Consider the following 13,384-nt stretch of genomic DNA (forward strand, 5'->3'; position numbering starts at 1 on the left):
CTTCAAGAGCAAATTGGATGCTTATCTTGCTGGGATCCTATGACCCCAGCTGACTTCCTGCCCTTTGGGCGGGGGACTGGACTCAATGGTCTTCCGAGGTCCCTTCCAGCCCTAATGTCTATGAAATCTATTTGAATTAAATATGTACTGCACAATTTTTTAAAGGAGATTGAATAAAAACTCCTTCCCCATCATTCAGGTTTCATTTGCTTCACAACATTTGATGTAATAATCTCGGCAGCTCATCAAGCTCTACTGAGTCTTCCAAGAAAAACTGGTGAGATTCAAATTTCAGTGCTAAGAACTGGCAGGAAAACATACCTTAAGACCATCTTTGTAGCCTCTTTTATACATTATAAAGAATGGAGAATGGATAGAAACCCATTTTCCACCGTGAATGCCACTGTTCAGATGTCATGCAAAAGCTGTCCTTAAAACATAATGACTGAAGTGATGGAGAAAGTATTCCCTTTGAATTTTCACAAAATAAAAGAAAATGTGCCCAAAGGAAAAAAAAAATGTGGCTGCCCCATCTCATTTACCTTTTTCTAATAACACAAAGTCTGCTGATTCACTGGACTCTTCTGATCAATCTCAATCTTGTGCTTCTGGGGAAGCTTCCCTGGATGTAACCATGTAAGAAGTCCTTGAAATGTGGTTTTATCTAGTAGGACAGGGACATCAAACATGGGACTCCTGACAGACCAGGGAATTTGAGAATGAGGCTAGTGCAGGGAGTGGGCCCTGATAAAGAATCCCCTGCTGGGAATAGCAACAGTGGCAGTGGGCACAAGGACTGCGCCAACACAGAGACACTTGCCCCTCCACAACATGTCCCACTGCCTCCAGAGCTGGCTCTGCCACCACCACCAGGTCCAGATCCAGCCCACAAGGAGATCCATGGTCTGGACCCAATCCGCAGACGTGTGAGGTGTGCTTGGCACCCCTGTACTAGGAAATAAACTCAATGCAGTTCACCTTTACATGTGGAATTGTTGAAAAACTGTATTAGTAGAGGGGACATGAGGAGGTGTGATAATTTTCGACAGAAAAAAATGGTGCACTGACAGGCCCCAGAACAGAGCACTAAATCTTTCTTGATGTGGCTTCTTACGGGGGTGTTAATCAAATACTAAGCATGAAAAACTCCCATGAGAATGAACTATACTTGAGAGGGTCAGTCTATGCAGCATTATATTTTACTAACTGAATGGAAACTAAATTCACATCTATAGCATTCAGGGTTTTTTTTTTTAATTTTTATTTATTTATTCTTGCAACAATAAAGGATTCTCTGTGACCTCTTGAGGTACCATGGGCAGGTGTGACTCAGGATGCCTGCTCTCTACTTCCCAGCATCCCTGCAGTCTCTACAATAGTAGGCCAGTGATCAGCTTGATAAATGATAAATATACATGTTCTTGGTGGGGAGCTATGCATGTTCTTGAATGTTTATTTGTTTATTTTGAAGAGCTAACATCTCCCTTCCAGCACTAGTAGTAAGAACAAAGTTGGAATGAACACTCTTTCATCCACATTTACTTTTGTGGCAGAGAGACCCACAATCTATCAGATAAGCAAGTCAGAAAACATCGAGGAGATGTCTTGCATCAAAATGCATAACATTCTGGTACAAAAATCAGAAAGAAATAAATAATTTCCCCAAACAATGTTCAGGCAATGGAAGTTGGAGAGAAAGAGCCGGTGACTCTGAGAACAGGCCTTCTGTGAGGTGTGAAATACTAGAAACCAGCTTTGCTTGAACAAGACACACATCTGGTTTATTCTGAGGCTAAACCTCATGTTTTATTCCCTACAATTTCGTACGCTGATGAAGGGGGAATTATTATAATGCCCAGTTTTTTCGAAACAAGGTTCTTTGGGTAACTCTGATAATATTTTATTAAACCAACTCAAATAGTTGGAAAAGTTCTTCTTAGCAAGCTTTCGGGCACACCCTTCATCAGGTTGAGGAAGCATCTGCAGATGGTCTCTGCTCTTCCTGGAGTTTTTTTCTACCAGCATAACTTAAAATACAAAAGTCTGGAAAAGGAACTCCAGTAACTAGAGGAAGATGTATATTAATAAATGTTACTGTTCCCTATATTAAATTATGGACAAAGGCTGGCAGAATTGGCATGAAAATTAACCAGGTAAGGCACAAAATTCACTGACTTGCACTGAACTTAATAAGGGGGGGGAGGGGGGGAGACCTGTAAAGTTATGCTAACTCATTTATCCAAACTGTATTGCTTTTCCTGAGCAAAAGTTTGCAAAATTTGGGCTCATTTGCTGTTTTTTTTTTACTGTAGAATTTGCTGTACAAGCCACTTTCATTTCACTTAGCAGCTCCCCCTTCTCCTATCTTCTGTATTTCAATTCCCTTTTATTTAGAAACACTGTTTTCTCTAAGTCCATTCATAGCATGAGAAACAGGCTGTTACCTACAAAAGCTTATGCCTCTATGAGCCAGTTAGTCTCCTGCTACCATCCTGCCTTGCCCTCTGCCTTTAGTTTATTTGTAGATATGACTTCATGGAGAATTATAAAAGGCACAAGGTTGTTTTAAGTGAAACAGCGAGTATTTCCCTTCTGATAGTGAATTTGTTTCCTCCTGTATATCAACCTACCGTAAATTACACTCAGCATCTTTTTTGTTGTAATTTCATTTATTTCCCATTTTGCTTTTGATAGCATGGAGACTTTAAAATGGCCCAAATTTGCCTAAAATGTCAGGTGATCAAAACTCAGGATTCCTGTTTCAAGGGAAATTCAAACATCTCAAAATTGTTACATTTGAACTGAAACCGGATGATGCCAAAATTTCCTACAAAACAAAATTTCTGAAGAATTTATCAGAGTGTTTTGCTTCAATACATTAAGTAGGCTTTTTTTGATTCAGGAGCTGGCTCTGGATTGTCAGAAAAGCTGTTCAGTCATTTAGGAGTTACACAGGGCTACAAACATCTTAAATTTTACTGAGTTTCCTCTGCGTTCCTCTGTTAACAAATCACTTGGCTGCAAAGGCATCAAAATTCTGGCTCAGTGCAGCTCAAAATACTCTCAGGTATCAGCTAGATTTAGTTTTAAAAAGTAAATTGAGCGTTAGCGTGGCTCTTCACTACTGTTTCTATTCAAGCCAAGCAAAGCCAAGTTGAATGCTTCCTTGTAAAACAGCCAGCTGAGAGCATAAGCACAGAAGCAGCGAAGCATAATTCCCTTGCTATGTGAGGCTGCCCTGGGCAGATAGATGCCTAGGCTTTCTCCTCCAGGCCCCCTTCATACAGCCTCATCCCATACCAGCTCACCCTCCTACTGTACCCATTGGCACCCTGCTGCACTAATTCAGGCTGGTCTGGATCAAAATGCTGCTTTTACAGGATGGCCTTTGAGTAAGAAATGGGGAAGGATGAATCAGCTTCCACCTTGCTGATTTTCTTGGATTTTGCTGGTTGCATTGACAGGAAATGAACTGAGCAACCTTAAACTGCAACTGGTAAATTAAAGTATTTGGTGTGGAAATATATACACAGAAGTATAAGGAAATGAGAAAGACAGAGGGAGAACACAGTCTAGGGGGCAGCTCCATTGTGCCTCAGGCTACTACTATGACTGGGCTTGCAGGCCAGGGTTTACCTTGGGAAATGTGGGGTCCTGTCTGCTCTACAATGAGCAGGAGCCTCATGCTGCTATCATGCACAGAGTATATGCAGAAAATAAAACCCAAGAGCACTGGCATGGTCCTAATGGAGATGCAGTTGGGCAGTGCTTCTTAGTCCAGTGTTTGGCCACATACAGACTGGAGAGCCAGTGGATCCAGCTTGTGGAGCAGGGGGCTTCAGCAACATGTTGCTGGCAGGAGGCTTTGCCCACACTTTTACTGGGGCTGGGCAGCGAGGAGCTGCACCTAGGACAGGTGACTACCAGTTGTACGCAGGTTGCCACTGCTTTTTCCTGCCCCCAGCTGCCCACCTCTGGCACAGGTGTGGGCAAAGCCATCAACAATCCCCAGCCCACAGCAACGTAGAGCCAAATCATTCAAGCTCCCAGCTCTGTTGTCAGCCACTGTCCTACCCTGTACATACTGCTGTGAGAGTGGAAGCATGGCACAGAGCACAACCTGGCCACCAGCAGCCAAGGAGTTAACTCCCAACTCAGTTCTTTCACAGACTTGAGGCCTTGAGCCCTTGCTCTGGGAAACCCCATGAGAACAGCTGATTCCCCAGAGGCTTCACTTCCTGGTCCATTACTCTTCATCCAATCTCAGTTTCTCTCTCCATCCCCTCATAGCCCCCCTGCCCCACTCTCCTCCTTTCCTGACACCTTTTCCCAGTTTATTTTCCCAGCCAGTCCAAGTTTACACTAGAGCTCCTTGACACTTCCCTCACCCTACTTCTATCCACTTACTTTCCCCTCTATATTGATTCACAGTCCCTTCCGCAGCCAGTCCCAGTCTCTGCCCTGGGAAATCAGAGCTGCTCCCTAGAGGACTGAGCTGCATTACAAGCTGTGCTTTTGGGTTTTTGGGGTTGTTTTTTTGTTGTTGTTGGGTTTTTTTGTTGCTGTTTCTGCTATCATCTCTGCCTACTAAAGTGCAGGAACAAAGGCTGACAGAACAACACAGCTAGCAAGCTTTTCCCACACCGCCGAAGAAGCTGGTCCACCGCACACGCACACAGGGCTCTGCCTGTGGCTAACATTTACCCCTTGTAGTGCAGCAGCTATTCCCCTTCCCTACATCCCAGAGCTGTCAGGGGTTCTTTTGCATACAGCTGGAAATGCTGCAATGGACTGCACTTCCGCAAGTGGCATCATGCATAGGGCAGTAGCTTAGGAGTGGAGAGAACAGGAGTTCTAGCTCTAGCTCTGCTCCTGTTCCTGTAAAAAAGGAGTGATACTAATGCAGGGTACCTATCATGCTGTGTTTGGATTTCCAAGGAGGAAAATAAAAAGCAGTGCAACAAGTATTACTAATAGAAACCTTGCTGCTTCTAAGGATCCTCTCTGCTATGAAAATGTTACTGTGCGAGCTTTAAAGAGAAACAAGAATGGCTTGAAACATAGTTTGAGCTGATGTGCACAGCAATCCTTTGGGGGACAGATGGGCACAGCAATCCTTTGGGGGACTGCTGTGAGGTGACAAGGATTTCTTCAATCCTCTGCCAAATTAACACCATCCCCAGCAGGAAGCATGCCATAGGCTGATCCAGCAGAAGCAGGTCATGAAGGGGATGGAACCAAGAAGGATTTCAGCAAGTTTGTAGCGGCAAAAAGCAGGTACGCACAGATCAACGTGCCCCTTGTACTGGAGCACCTCCAACTGGATGGAAACTTGGGGAGACAGTTGGGGTCCCATCATGGAAGGACTAGCAGTAGGAGGGAGTGTGGCCAGAAAGATTCAACTGCAGGGTTAGAGTCAATGAGGATGCTCTCACAGATCAGGAATTAAGCGAGGAGCCCTGAACTCAGAAAGGAAGCTAAAGGAACAGGACATCTGCCCAGTCTATGATGGGAAGGAAGGTGAGAAGCCCCAGGGGTTCAAGATCAGCATCATCTTCTACGATTTTCTAATGGTTCAACTGAACAGCAAGCACCCCAAGCTGCCTGGTACTTCCCCTCCACTTCTTTAGGAAAGGCTTGAAGCCAGAGTCACCTCAGCTTGCCTTTATCCCACCCCATGAACCCCAAAGAGATGTTCATCTTGGAGACTACCTCTTCCAGACTCAGGATCCAGGCTGGGCCATCTTCACCCAAGCCCCAGGCCCTGTAGGTGCGTAATGACAAGCCACAGGCCCTGTGTGATAGTGTGCAGGGGAGGGAGTGGGGAAAGGTCTATATAACCATTGGTGGGTAATCTCCAACCAGCTGGCCAGTTCTAGCTCTTTGCTTGAATCAGTTTGCCCGTAATAAACCTCATTTTGGGGGGGCCAGCGAGGAATGAAATGAGACTGGAAGGGCAGGGGCAGATACAGGGCTGTTTGGGCAAGTGGGCAGATTGGAGTGATGGATGGAGCAGGAAAGGGGTAAAAGTGTAAGAAAAGGAGTAGCTGAATGCAGTGGCAGCCTGGCTGGGGTTACAGCTCCCCACCAAGAACATGCATATTTATCATTTATCAAGCTGATCACTGGCCTGCTATTGTAGAGACTGCAGGGAAGCCGGGAAGTACAGAGCAGGGATTCTGGGTCACACCTGCCTATGGTACCTCAAGAGAATCTGGCAGGCCTGGGTCCTTGTTGCCTCCTCCATTCTGCATCTTCAGCTCCTTGTTTCCCCCCACCAGTTTCGTGTGCTGCTCATGTTTAGGGAAAGGACAGTAAGATTCCCAAAAAAGAGGAGGGTAAGCAAGTGTGTGTGTGTGTGTACGTGTGTGCACGCACGCACGCGCGTAAGAGAACGCGCGCGTAATAAATATTTCAGGCTCGTCAGATCTCTTTCCGATGTGTGTTTGGGTTATTTTTAGTGCCGGAGATGAAAGTAATAATGTATAAATCACAGAGCCCATCCTGCCTCCTGCACATCTCTCCGGCTCATATATATTTCACTGGGGATACTGGGGACCATTCGCCCCATTACAGCTAGATGTGGCTGGATGACCAAGAGATTGTACCTAAAACAAAAAACAAAAGCAGGGCACAAAGCTGATCTGTCAGCTCCCCACCTCCCTCCTCCAGGCAGCAGCCTCTCTTGTTATAGTAGATCCAGGACATGTTGCGACAGACCATCTACAGAGATGGGAGCAACACCCTCCCTACAGGCCAATAGGAGAAGTGTGATCCCAAGAGTCAGGAAGGGAGAGAGGGCCTCTTCTTGGAGCTAGTCTCGTGTCTTTCTTCCCTTTCCCAAACAAACTCTTCCCTACCCGTTTTCAAAGATTTGGTCTAGTTCAGTCCATATCATGGGGCTTCCACCCTTCCTCTGCACGGTCTGGCCATAGTCCAGCAAAGCCTGCCAGGTGGGCAACTGCCTCAATATTCCTCCTGGAATCCCCTGCCTGTGATAATCTCACCCTCTTTCCAGCTATTGTGAATTCCCCTCCCTAGCTCTTGCTCAACTTCTCTCTCACTCTCTCTCCTCTCAGGCTCACACCTTTCATGTGCTCCAAGCAGCCCTTCTCTAGTTACTACTCGGTACCTGTCATTCTTTTCACAGCTCCTCGTAAATCCCCTGCAGCCCCTTAATCACTACTGCTGCTCTTCTCTGAACTCTAGATTCATCAATGTCTGTCTGGCACTGAAGCACATGCAGTTAAACATGAAGACCCCAGATGCATTCTTATCCATGCTCTACAGAGAAGGTTACCTATTCCCAGGCCCCCAGATTAAACCTAGGGCAGGAAGGGAGGGAGAAGAGACAAACAGGCACACCCCAGCCAGGAGCTGGTGTCCAAGGGACGTGTTAGAAAAGGAAAGCAAAAATCAGCCCAGGCTCAACTCTCATCCCTTGCCTCCTCCCCTCATAGCTGTTAGCATCTTGATTGGGCACAAAGAATTTCTGGACCATTCATGCCATAAGCCAGGCAGTCAGCACAGGAACAGCAGTAGCTCCTTCCCCTATTTAACCCTTTCAGCCTTTCTACATATTGAGGCTGCCAGTGAAGAATATATTATTAATGGGCAAGGAGCCCACTCTCAATATTTTTTCATTTGGAGATGAAGATTCCACTCTTGGCCTGCTTCCAGGAGGTTGTTTGTTTTCTTCTCTCTTCAACCTTTTTATCTATTTATCATGGAGAGGCAGAATGAGCAAAATACATTTTGCCTATAATTTGCATGCACGCACACACACAGTGTGTGTGTGTGTGTGTGTGTGTGTGTGTGTGTGTGTGTGTGTGTGTGTGTGTGTGTGTGTGTGTGTGTGTGTGTGGATGCTCGAGGTTGCCGGTGGCCTGAGAGCTGAGTGCCTACAACCTCCTTTAACGTCCTGTGGAGACGTGGGTTATCACTAATCAGCACCTCAGATTCATGACCTCCATGTCTCAAAGGAAGGGGCGCCTACCAATACAGATAATCCTAAACGAACAACCCTTGCGAGTGTTTGGGCCTGGCTCTCTGCAGCCTGGCACATCAGGACATATGCCACCCTTTCCATAAATAATTCATTTCCAGAGCTCAGACAGGTTTTGGTGCTGGAAGCGCAGAAGCCGTAACAAAGCACATTAAAACTTTCAGACCCAACCCTGATGTGGCTCTCTGTGGGGAGCAAGTACTTTGTCACGCTGGTTTGTAAAATCCATGTCAGGGAGGCTTGAAAGCAAGGCAATGAGCATAAGCAATCTAGCCTCTCTGTTAGGCCAGAAAATGGCCCCTTCCACACTAAGAGCATCTGGGAAGACAGCCCCTAGCTCTGAGCACACCAGGGGCAACCACCTCCACTAGGCACTGCACTGAGGTGCTGGACACAAGCAAATTCATCTCCAGCCCCTGCCTCCCATCCCTAGTGAAAAGGAAATCCAATGCCCCAAAGAAAGTAAAGCCAACACACAGGGAAATCCCCTCTACCTAGGGTGCTCCAAATGGCATAACTGACTATGCTGCTTCTTCTGTATCCCAAATTACAACATCCCCTGACAACTTCAAGCTGCAATGAGTAGCCAGAAATGAGCGACAGGGGGAAAGAGGGTCATGGAGACCTTTCCAACACTGCCAGTAAATTAGTGCCAGGTTAAGGAGAACTCCTTGTGTAAACACAGCCCAAGTAGGCACCAGCCAGCTTGGTAGGGAGGGCCCATGTTGGGATTCAATCCTGGGCAGGCATCCTGAGCCAGCTCTGCCTCCCAGCTGCCAGAAATCCCTGCCTCCTCTATGTTGTAATGCCAAAAAAGAATGTTTTTAAGACAGCTTTCCCCTGGCACAACAGGCATCTCACTCCACAGCTCCCAGGATCAACCTTAGCCCAAGAAGACCGTGTCCTCAAACCCCTGGGAAGTTCGGTTCTGATGGACAGCTGAGAGTCTGGATACTTGTTCAAACCTCCCGTCTGCAAAACGTGTCTGGGAATCTCAAGCAATGAGTGCGCCTCTCTTTCCCCTCCCTCACAGAAACTCCATGAGAAAGGCAAGTCTCCTGGGGAACTCAAGCCCCCATAGACACACAGGCAGGCTTCTGCATCTCCCACTGCACAGCTGGAGTAGGCAGCTGGGCTGATCAGGGATGCATCTCATATAAGAGGCCTATACTGGAGAGGGGTACTGTCACAGGGAGGAGAAGAAGCAACCCAAGGTCCATCTTCCGAACCCACGGGTTGTGAGAAAGAATGAAGAGTTTCCTCTCCCACTCTAACCCCTCAGGTTAAAACACAATTCACCCATGTGAAATGCTTTTCCTGGGAGACAACAGAAAAATCACTAAACTTTGAAAGAGCAAGCACACTGTAAAGGTCTCCTTTACCTGATGATCCTGGGAGGGGCAGCAAGGAAAGACTACCTGGAAAATAAAGCTGTCTGTATTTAAACTTGCAGGTAGAAGTTTTCATCCCACTGCAAGCCATAAGCTGAAAGATTCATGTTTCACCTGCCAGTGTGCAGCCTTCAGCATCGAGTGCTCCCTGAACATCAGGCAGCCTCCCCTCTGCCCTGGCCAGCTTCTTCATCCCCCTCATCCATGTGCCTGTCTGAAGGAGTGATCGGTACATCATATTCAATCCAAATCTCCTTGGCAAGCCAGCTTTGACTGTCAGAATGCACAGGGGCTTCCAGAGCCTTGGACATTTAAAACTGGTGACTGGAAGAGGCTGGACCTCAAGGCTGCTACCTGCCTCAGGACTTGGCTTCTCCAAGTACCTCTCAGGCAGTGCCTCCTTGGTAAGAGGGCAGAGGACTTCTTCATCAGCTCAGATCCTTCCCAGTTGATTTTTGAGAGGTGAGCGTTTTTTTTCTTACAAACACCCCACTGGGGCTTCTGCTAAGTCCACACTTCTTTAACAGCTCACGTATTGCCAGTGCATGTAAAAAAACAATTCCTGAAGGCACTGAGATATTTCTTGTAAACACTGCATGTGTCTCTGGGAAGCAAGCACTGGCGTGTTTCATCTCTTTTCTTAAACACAAAGAAGAGTGTGATTCAAATCTAGCAAGCAAGCGCATAAAAATGGCACCTTCTCATTCAGCAGACCCACTCCCCAGGCATATCTGTAGTCAGAGCAGCTGCTCCAGCAACTAAAGTAGGATTCCCCTGCTCCTTGCTTCTAGGAGCTTTGCAAGAGCCACCGCAACTCCACGGGAAAGAACTGGAGTTCATCCCTCCTTGTGCGTCATAAACAGAATTGCTCGCTAAGTTCCAGTGATACCTGTGCACTAACGGAGGTCCACGAGATTGCCCAGTTGCCCCAGAGAGTGAAAGGGAAGGCACCGAGTTTGACAAAGGTGCCAACATGCAGAACCTTGATTAACGGTGAGGCTAAGAGGGCTGGGAAAAAACGTCCTTGCTGCATCTGTGGGCCTGGCAGCTAAGAAAACACGCTGTTCTTCATTTCACTGCTGTAAGAGGAGATAAAGCTGCCCAACCAAATACTGTACAGCAAGAGTTTTTCCTCCTTTTAAAACAGTATAAGGTACAATGGGAACATGATCCTCACACAGGCAGAGAGGGAGCTGAAGGAGAAAGATGGGAGGCAGGAAAGCAGGGAAAAGAAATAAATAAGGACAGGACAGAGTTAAGTGTGCCAGCTGCTGGAGAGTTATCCTTGGGGAGCAGTACACTTTGCAGAGGTCCTTTCCCTCTCCCCTGATGGTTTTCTGTAAAATTGTTATGCACGTGAACTGAGCACACTGGATCTCAAGTCTCTGACGGACAGAAAATGTGAAGGCCCCAGTATCAGCTGCAGGCTTGCTTCCCTCAGCAGAGCCCCACCGTCCAAACACAGTGACCATAAACTCCCCCCCCACCAAAAAAACCCAGCAGCCACAGGGAAGTTCAGCTTGCCCCAGCAGCATGGAGTCAGCCATACTGAGTGCGCATAATGCCTTCTACTGATCTGTGTCTCCTTCCCTGTGTATGTTAGGGCTGATGTGTACATCATAAAATATGCAGGATGTATGACACAGCCAACCTCACAGTGCTGTGTGAGCCCTAAAATCACAGTCAGAAGCAAAAATGCACTGCTCATTAATAGTGCTTTTCAATTTAAACCAGCACTGGGCAGAGTGGGAAGGATGCTATGGAGTTCATTCCTCCAAGAGCCTGAAGAGGGGCATAAGGAGCACGTGTACAGAAGGGGTAGTCTTGGTGGGAGCAGATCCCATGCCAGAAGCACTCAGGCAGCCTGTGCAGGAGCAGTGAGCATGGCATCCTATACCCAAGCAGGCATTTCAGGAAGCCTATGAGGGTGGCGTGTCCAAGGTGGGCACTGCACAGATGGGAGCAGCAGTGGAAGGTGATACATCTCCTGGATAAACCATGATGGAGCAGCTGATGTCTTATTGAAGGGCAAGAGGGGTGTACCTGGATAGGTAGGGGACATACATAAGAAAGGTGGGTGGGCACAAGGGAAATGATCTCGCCTGGCCTTCGGGAATGGGCATCTTTGCTGTGGGAATCAGTGGCAGCTGATGGGAGGAAGACACACTGGGACACCTGCCTCCTTAAAGCCACTAGTCACCTTCCCCCAAAAAAACTGACATCATGTCATTAGCAAGCATGCCAGCCAAAGGCCTGAGGAGAAGACTGGGAAAACCATGAGAGAGGGACCCTCTTTCTATGCCAACAGGGCCCACATCTTCCCACGCTGCTCTCACCAAAGCCACTGCTGGGAACAGAGGAGGACCTCGGCATAAAGCAGGGAAACAACAGTCCCTTTCTTCCTGGCTCCTGCACTCAGATTAGAGGCAATCATCCCTCTCTGTAAGGCTCCAGGGCTTGGAGCCAGGACGTGAGGATCCTTCCATGTACCAAGGCACCTGGCCACACAGACCGCTCTGGGTGCCTCCGTGACAGAAAGAGGTCAGCAGGCCAGAGGGAATTTGAGGAACAAGAAAAATGATTAAGGGGCTGTCGGGAGGGATTGATTTATGAGCAGAGATTAGGAACTAAACGTGCACAACTCAGCTAACAGTGTGAGCGCGCAGGGTGGGGGAAGGGACATCACCGCCTGCCAGTACTTGGCAGGAGAGGGATTACTTGGGATGGTACAAGGGGGTTAAATCCACCAGATGAATGCTGAGCCAAAAGGATCACATAAGACTGGAGGTCAGGAAAGAGCAAGGATCAATTAGCGAGTGGAACAGTTCCCAATGGCAGCCACCGTGTTTGAGACATTTAACGCTGGGGCTGGACAAAGCCCTAGAGAACAGACAACAGGGATCTATCGAGAAAGGGTGGTCATAGGCAGGGGGAGGAGGGAAGGGGCAGAAGAGCTGCAATGAGCCAGACTGCTCCAGGTCTGCGGTTCCACCAGGGGTCCTAGAGAAGTGAGAAGGAAGGTGCCCTGCTTTTGTCCCAGCTGAGGCAGCAATCGCCCAGGGGGGCTGGGGGACAAGCAGCACCCAGCAAAGGGGCATCAGATGTGCTGCTGGGGGCCAGTCCCCACAGCCACTGCCTTCTGCTTGAGTAATCTAGTTCACTGTTTCCAGGAGCTCCCCCCTCCCAATCATGAGCCACTACTACTACTATGGATCCCTCCAGAGATGGTCTTCCCCTTAGCCTCTTCCCTTCCTGGTGTCCATAAGCCGAGGAAGGAGGTCTGGATCCTCACTCCTCCCAGCCACGGTGGACGGGTGCAGGGGCAGAGACAACAGTTCAAGTCAGATCATCCCTGGGGTGGGCGGGGGTCACCAAGAGCAAAAGTAATGCTACCCATCACACCCCCCACCCCAACCCATCCACACCCAGATTTCCAGGGCCACTTGGACCATCCACGACAAGCGGCATAAGGTTACCTCCTGCCTCCCTCCGCCACCTGGCAGGCACCCATGCACGGAGAGCAGGACAGGGCAGGCACCCACCGGGGGTCACAGCCCCGTCCCACCCAGCAGGGCCCCGCTCCCCAGAGCGCTCCCTACCCCGGCAAAGCCCAGGCGGCGGGGGCAGAGCTGCAGAGAGCAGAAAGCCAAACTCCCAGAGAGAGACAGGCGGTGGGGGGAAGAAAGGAGTGCTTGCCCCTGCACCATCCCTGCCGCAGCCAAGCCCGGCCCCGGCTTCCAGGGGCGCCGCGCTGCCCGCCCCGGGCGGCTGACAGGCGAGGACCCGCTTCCCGCCGCACTGGTACCTGGCTCGGGCTCCCGCGGAGGACGGGCTCCCGCTGCAAGACCCCGGGCGGCCTCCCGGGGCCGCTCCCGCTCACCCCGCCGCCGGGCAGCGGCAAAGTTGGACAAAGCGCATCTCGGCGGGGCCGCGCCCGGGCAGGGGCTCCGCGGGGCAGCGGCCTCTTCCCCCCCGGCCCGGCCGCCGC

At 49.0% G+C, this 13,384-nt stretch overlaps 1 protein-coding gene across 1 annotated transcript in view; it reads right to left on the reverse strand.

Annotated features, from left to right (window-relative positions):
- Positions 1-13,372, reverse strand: part of LOC109318993 (ephrin type-B receptor 5) — a 116,247-nt gene extending 102,875 nt beyond the window's left edge. Inside the window, exon 1 of the mRNA XM_019548512.1 lies at positions 13,202-13,372. The gene's annotated coding sequence lies outside the window, so the exon portion shown is untranslated. The remainder of the gene's footprint in view (positions 1-13,201) is intronic.
- Positions 13,373-13,384: the final 12 nt, after the last annotated feature.

The sequence above is a fragment of the Crocodylus porosus genome, unplaced genomic scaffold, assembly GCF_001723895.1.
Source record: "Crocodylus porosus isolate Cpor-Errol unplaced genomic scaffold, CroPor_comp1, whole genome shotgun sequence".
Classification (NCBI taxonomy): Eukaryota; Metazoa; Chordata; order Crocodylia; family Crocodylidae; genus Crocodylus; species Crocodylus porosus.